Genomic DNA, 7,110 nt, shown 5'->3' with positions numbered 1-7,110 from the left:
CCAGGTGTGATTAAGTTCTTCCCTGTTCCTGCTTCAGAGCTAGCTCCAGGTGCCAGGGCCTTTGGAGGCCCCTCTGACTGCAGACAGGGGTGCACGATGCGTCCCCCAAGTCCACCCTGGGGGGAGGTATGTGTGCACGCGCAAAGGTGTGGGCTTATCCGCAGCTCCCCAAGCTGTTTCCTGGCCATGTGGCTCTCCCCTTCAGGAAATCCCTGCAGATGTCTATTTTAAACCTCCCTTGCTATGTGCTCTGGGCTCATTTCCTTTGCAGCGGGCTCCTTCCTCCAAATGGGAACCCTTCGGCCTGGATGTTGTGGAGCTGCCTCACTCCAGCTTTCTTGTCCTGGAGCCAATGAGGAAACTCCCTGCCCCAGGCTCTTGTGTGTGTGTGGTACCTGCTGCTTTTCAGAGCCCTCTGGCATTCGGTCCCACTTGAATGGCCCCTGAGGACACCCCTGGGAGGCAGGAGTGGCTGGGAGTGTTACCCTCCATATTACAGAGGAAATGGGAGATTTGGAGCGGTTAAGTGACTTGCCCGCATCCAGGGTTGAATAAAAGGCGGTTTCAGGCCTTTGCCTTCCAGATCAGCCTGCTCAACCTGGGCTCCATTGTCAGAAGGGACCCTTCCTGTTGAAGGTCCCCTAAGAGACTGGCTTCTTGGCCAAATTTACATCCGGTAAGCCTACTCCTCCATTGCAGCTGAGCGGACCAGGGTGGATTCGTGATCGGGGGTGACCACGGGGGGGATGAGGTCTCGCGGATCCGCTTCATTCTCTAGCACTGGAACCGAGGCCAGAGGCTTTGGTGATACTGAAGAGGCATGTGGAGTTGGGGTCAGAGCCACATGCCGGCCAAAGGCATGGAGGGACGGGTGCTGTGAACAGAGAAGGAAGTCACTCCACAGAGTGGAGACTGGGAAGGTGTGTGAGGGGCAGCCAGGACAGAAGACTGGGTGGCCTCACAGAGGGGAAGGGCCTGGGAGCTTTTGGATCTTGTGAGCTGTCCTGCTGTCCCATAACCACACCTGACCCGTGACAGACCCTGAAGCCTTTCGATGATCCCCCTTTTCCAGACCGGGGGACCCGATGAAAACAGTGATGGCGGGACCAGGTTTCTCTTTGACTCGAGGGACAGGAAGCCCAACTCACACTGGCCTAAGCAAAAAGTACAACTTATGGGGCGCCTGGGTGGCTCAGTCGGTTGAGCATCCGACTTCGGCTCAGGTCATGATCTCTTGTTTCGTGATTTTGAGCCTTGCGTTGGGCTCTGTGCCGACAGCTCAGAGCCTGGAGCCTGCTTCAGATTCTGTGCCTCCCTCTCTCTCTGCCCCTCCCACACTCACACTCTGACTCTCTCTCTCAAAAATAAATAAACATTAAAAAAAAATTTTTTTAAGTACAACTTATTGGTTCAAGGAACTGAAAACACCAAGAGCAGAGCTGGGCATGTCCGGTGGGATCCAGGGGCTCGAGCAATGTCATGGGACTTGGTCTTGCTCTTTTTGTGTCCTGCTCTGCTTTTCACCTTGCTGGGCTCTCGGGCCCTCTTTCCTCATGGTGACAAGATGGCTGCCAGCAACACCAGATATATTCCCCACCTCTCAGCAACTCTGGCAGAAAGTGAGTGTCTTTTTTTGTCAAGTTTCAACTGTAGCTCCAGAACTAAGTTTCACTGGCTCTGATCGAGCCAATGCCCATCCCAGAACCAATCTCTGGAGCTGAGGAGACGGGATATCCGGATTGGTCAGGCCTGGATCACATGTCCTTCCTTGGAACCCATGTGTGTGAAGTCAGCTCCATTAGTATCCAGGCTCTGAGAGCAGTGGATCGTGGTTTCAGCGGGAGCGTCGGGGCAGTGGGCCACAAGAGTAGCGTAAACTATGTGCTGCCCGAAACAACCCTGATGTGTTTGTGGCTAACAAGAAAATTGTATTTCTGGCTCCTGTCGGTGGCAGAGGTGGGGCTCCACTTCATGTGGTCGTTCAGGGACCCAGGCTGGTGGAGGCTCTGTCCTCTTGGATCCACAGCTTCCAAGGACACCCTGGGTGATGGCATCCAGCCAGAAGGCAGGAAAATAAGGCAAAGGTGATGTTTTGCGGTCCAGGCCCCAAGGTGACATTCATCAACTGTATACTGGCTAGAACCCAGTCACGTGGCCACACCTCTGAGTTGGGGGTGGGGTGGGATGGGGAGGTGGAGGGGGAGAGGGGTAGGTCGTAGAGGGTGGGTGGGGGCGGGGATAGAATGGGGGAGTTTAGTTGTGTGCCCAGGAGGAAGAGGAAGGCGACTCCACCAAAACGGGGCAATGGCGGGATGCTGGGCAGGCAAAACCAAGATCTGCCCGAGTTTTCCAGGACAATCCTTTAGCCTCTTTGCCAGGGCGTTCCAGCACACAGCAGTACTGGTCCACTCTTTCCGGCCGAGGGCTCCCTCATGATGGCTTGACCTCCAGCTTCCCCTTCAATCTCTTGCCTGCCCAACTGGCTGGGAAGGCTATGTGTCAACGTCCCTGTCCGCAACAACCATTCACTTTTTCTTTCTTCCTTCCTCCCTTCCTTCCTTTCTTCCTTTCTCTCTCTCTCTCTCTCTCTCTCTCTCTCTCACCTCATAGTGCTTTGCTGTGTGCCTGGCATTGTGCTGGGAGCTAAGGCAAAAAGAAAGGGATATACAAAAAGCATAAGATATTAATGTAGTGTGAAGGTGATCAGGCTTATGTTAGTTGAATAACTGGAGATAAAAATGAGACAAGCTGTAGTTGAATGACAGGACTTTAGGTGGAGAGCCAACCTGGGGTGTGAATAAGCAACATGTTTAGTGTCTCAGAGACCAGGCACCTGCTCTCAGCCCAACGCTGTCGGTTAGCAGTGTCAGCTGAAATGCTAATAATAACCGGAATAGCATCAGCTACCACTTCCTGGGTACATCAGGCACCCTGTGCTAAGTAAATTACCCCAACGCAGTGCCTTACATCATTCTAACAACCGTAGAAGACCCAGACTCATCTATCCCTGTTTTTACAGATGGGAAACCAAGGCTCCAGAAGCTTTCAGAAACCTGCCCAAAGTTTTACGGACATCAAAAGGCAGCCCTGGGACTGGTATTCGGGTGTGTCTGACGCCCAAGGCCAGGTTTAACTGCCTGTGTGTTAACGTTTATTTATTTTTGAGACAGAGAGAGACAGAGCATGAACAGGGGAGGGGCAGAGAGAGAGGGAGACACAGAATCGGAAGGAGGCTCCAGGCTCTGAGCCATCAGCCCAGAGCCTGACGCGGGGCTCGAACTCACGGACCGTGAGATCGTGACCTGAGCTGAAGTCGGACGCTTAACTGACTGAGCCACCCAGGCGCCCCTAACTGCCTGTGTGTTAAATCAGAGTCTGCAGCTATCGGGATGGTCTTCCTGCTGCCCAGCCAGCATGCCTGGAGGGTGGCTGGTCACCACCAGGAGCTGGTATGGTGAGTGCCAGTCCTGTGCTGGGTGCTGGTCTAGTCCACAGAGCAGATCTAGTCCTGAGGCTTTGGAGCTTGGAGCACACTCCATGGACGGAGGCTTCAGTTTCCTCCACTGGTCCCATCTCAGACTGCTGATTTCCCCCCCAAGAATAGCCATCCATCTGAACAGGGCATCTGAGGATATAGTTCTCCGTCAGCATCTCCAGGCAGAAGCTTGGCAGAAGGAATGCTTCTCCACCCACTTGGTTCCCTATCCCGTGATGGGCCTTCCATCTGGCTCACTCATTCATGCACTCATTCAACAAATTAGTATTGAGCACCACTCTCTGCCCCACCACGGTCCAGGTACTGAAGGGGGCGGGGAAGTGAAGAGGGGTCTAGCTGAGATACACTTCCCACACAGCCCTCGGCTGTGTGTTCTTGGAAAGCCTCCCCACTGTCGCACTGACACGCACCAGAATTACTCCTCAGGCCTCACCAGCCCCAGGGGCCTTAGACACTTGCAGCGTCAGGCCTGGAAGGGGAGGTTATGGAGCGTGTCACCCAGCGATTTAAACTTAAGCAAGACAAATCGGGAGGACGCCCTTATTCAAATGGGATCCCAGAAACCCCCAAAGAGAAAACAGATAAGCTGCTTCAGTTAAAGTAGGTTGTGGGGGGGGGCTCCCCATTCTGTCTCCCCATCACTCCCCACAGCAGCTCCCTGGGCACCCCCGGGGAATCAGGGGAACACGGTTTGAACACCACTGGCCCAACCCGCTCAATTTGCATTTCACGGGTGGGGGATCTGAAACCAGCAGGAGAGGTAATGTAGGGGCACCAGACAGCTTGACTAGTGGTTCAAGTTTCTTCTCCATCTTGTGCCTGAGACCAGGGAGAAAGCCAAGGTCAGTGCGGGGATGGAGGTGGGAGTGGTCTCCCTCTCTTGGTGGTGAGGCTGCCTGGGGTCTGGTGGCTGGAGCAGCCCCAGAGAGATCCCTCTCTGTGGCCTGGGGGCAGCCGGTGCTGTGCTGTGGCTCAGACACAATCCGATGATGGACAGAAGTTGCCCTGGGTCCTTCCTCCACCACACGCATCGAAAGCGGAGACGAGGCCGGGAAGACGGCTTATGATCCCTGCTGCCAGGGGTGGCGTGGGGCTGTGGGGAAACACACTGAAGTCTTAATCTGAAGAGAAGGGCCCTCCGGGTAGAATGGTTGTTCTCCACATGTGTCTTATCGTTTACCAACGCGTTTTCAGATGGGATCCTATTTCCTTCTTACAATTAGCCTGGGAGGTGGATAGTGTCCCTATTTTACTGTTGATAAAGGTGAGGCTCAGAGAGGCTGAGTGAGTCGCCCAACGCCACACAGCTGGTAAGGAGGCAGAGTCCCCTCACCCTGGTCTCCTCAACCCAGGTGTATTGTGGAGGAGGGAAGGAAGGGTGTGTGGGTGTGTGTTTGGGGAGGCCGCCAGAGAAAAGTGGAGTAGGAGCTCAGGCTGAGAACATACCCGAGAATTATCACACGGCAATGGTTCCTTTAATCACGTGCATCTCACCTGAGACCGTAAAGGGCCACAGGGGAGGGACTCCTGGACCCCCAGTGCCCAGCTCAGTGCCTGTCCCAACACAAGTGCCGAGTAAGCATCTGCCGCTTGAGTCTGACTAAACAGGGCACGCATGTGACCTTGTTTCTGGGTGAGGTTGCCTCAAACACCAGCGGCTGCCTCACCCGCAGCCCATCCTGGTCTCCCAGGTCCGACATTCTTCCCGCTTCCTCTGCCCTTCCTGCAAATGGGGAGAAACACCAACAAAACCCCTGCCCGTGCGTGAGAGGGAGGCAATGAACGTGCAGGGTACCCTCTTCCCCAACATGTGGCGTCAACCCCAGCTTCCCCTTCAAAGTCCCCCGACCCGGCCTGGGTTCTGCCGGGTGAAGTGGCTGTGGGACCCTCTGTTCCAGTAGCTCCAGGAAACAGGACCGTCCTGACTGCTGGCCGCTGCAGAGGCCACTTGTCTGGGCTCTGGAGAAGTCTGGGATCAGTGCCCGGCTCAGCACAGGAATAAAGAAGATATCCAAGCTCAAGACTCGCACTGTCATAGACGTCTGGACAGACGTCTCGAGCTCCCCTGAAGGAAAAATGGGCTCCCCGCCCCTCTCCTTTACGACCTAGCCCCACTTTCGTCCCCGGGGAGATGCAGTATATATATATCACATGCTTTGACATACATAGGAATCTTCTCAGAGACGTGTGGCCGATGGCAAGTCCCCAGCCCAGTGCCCCCTCCCTGCCAAATGTCTCAGGGACACTCGCATGCGAGTGCCCAGGCAGACACGTCCTGGGCGGCCCAGACAGACAGCTGACGCTCCTCCAAGGCTTGGCAGGTACGACCTCACACCTGCTAGTGTCTCCTTCCCTGACATTAAGGGAACAGCTTCCTGGAAGCAGCCCCTCCTCCCCAATCCTGCAGGGTTGGCTCTGGCTGCTTAAGAGGGCCACTTCTCCTGTCCCTTGGGGTACTGATGATAGTCTTTTTGTCCCCAGCGGGCCTGGCATCAAACACAACACAGGAGTGGTGACAAGGATGAAAAAGCAGGTCCACTTTATTTACAATGATCAGTTGGTGACACATAGATCTTTGGGCTTTTTGTGGCCTTGTTGTGGGACACCTGGGCGGGGCGCACTCCCACTGTGGGGTTAACACACTCTCCTTCCTCAGCTTGCTATGAGAACACAAGGCTGTCAGGACCCTTCCCCTGTGACGAGCCCCAAATTGGGGGGGGCATCCCTCCTGTGTCCACTTCCTGGGTAGTCAGTGTCCTCAAGCACCTGCCAAAGGTTCTCCTTACCTCCTTTGGAGGCCCCATCTTGGTCCCGGTTGGGGGAACCTAGTGGGGAACCACACACATCTGTCTGCAGAGAGATGGGGTGGGTGAGGAGTCTTGTGGGGGTGCCAGGTGCCCGGGCACAGTCTTGGGCAGCTGCCTGGTGCAGGGGGCCGTTACCTGGTCTAGCCTGTTGTTTGCGTTGGTAGGACCAGCCCAGTCTTCTCCGGACGCAGAGCAGTGAAGTCCAGAAATCCTCCAAGGGGTAGAGAGGCCAGGCATAGGGCCTGAGAAACCTTGTGTATATGAAAGCCGCCGACCCAGTTCCCGCCTTGGGCCCGGCCTCAGTTCTCCGGGGCCACCATTCTTCCCCTGCAAGAATGCCTCCCCAGAGTTGGTCCCATCCCAGGGAGGAAGGCTTGACTGGCCAAGGGCAGGACCACGGCTTCCACCCGGCCAAGATCCAAGGCCACCCTCCTGGATTTCTGGAAACTTCTTCCCTCTTCTTTTGAGAGGTTGTTTTGGGAGGGAGGGGGTGGTCTATGGGCAAAGACCTGTTGTAAAGCTTATGGGCAATTCCACGATGGAGGGCGCTCTCGGAAACTCCGGACGTGGGGAGAGGTGGACAATCGATTACCGCTGCACTCCCTGTCCCTTTAGTCCCCCAGTAATCAAGGGCGTATCAGGCGTCACCCTGAGCCAGGATGAGGCGCGGGGCAGACAACAGAGACCACGAGGGAGGCAAGGGGCCGGGGGACCGGAGGGGAGCCGAAGCGGGCAGGGCCGGGGTTGGAGGCTGGAAGTCAGGCCGGCGGGGGCTGGGGCCGCAAGTCCTGCCCCCCCCCCCCCCGC

The sequence above is a fragment of the Herpailurus yagouaroundi genome, unplaced genomic scaffold (genome assembly GCF_014898765.1).
Source record: "Herpailurus yagouaroundi ecotype Mexico unplaced genomic scaffold, PumYag 77, whole genome shotgun sequence".
Classification (NCBI taxonomy): domain Eukaryota; kingdom Metazoa; phylum Chordata; class Mammalia; order Carnivora; family Felidae; genus Herpailurus; species Herpailurus yagouaroundi.
This window is presented reverse-complemented; position numbering follows the sequence as displayed.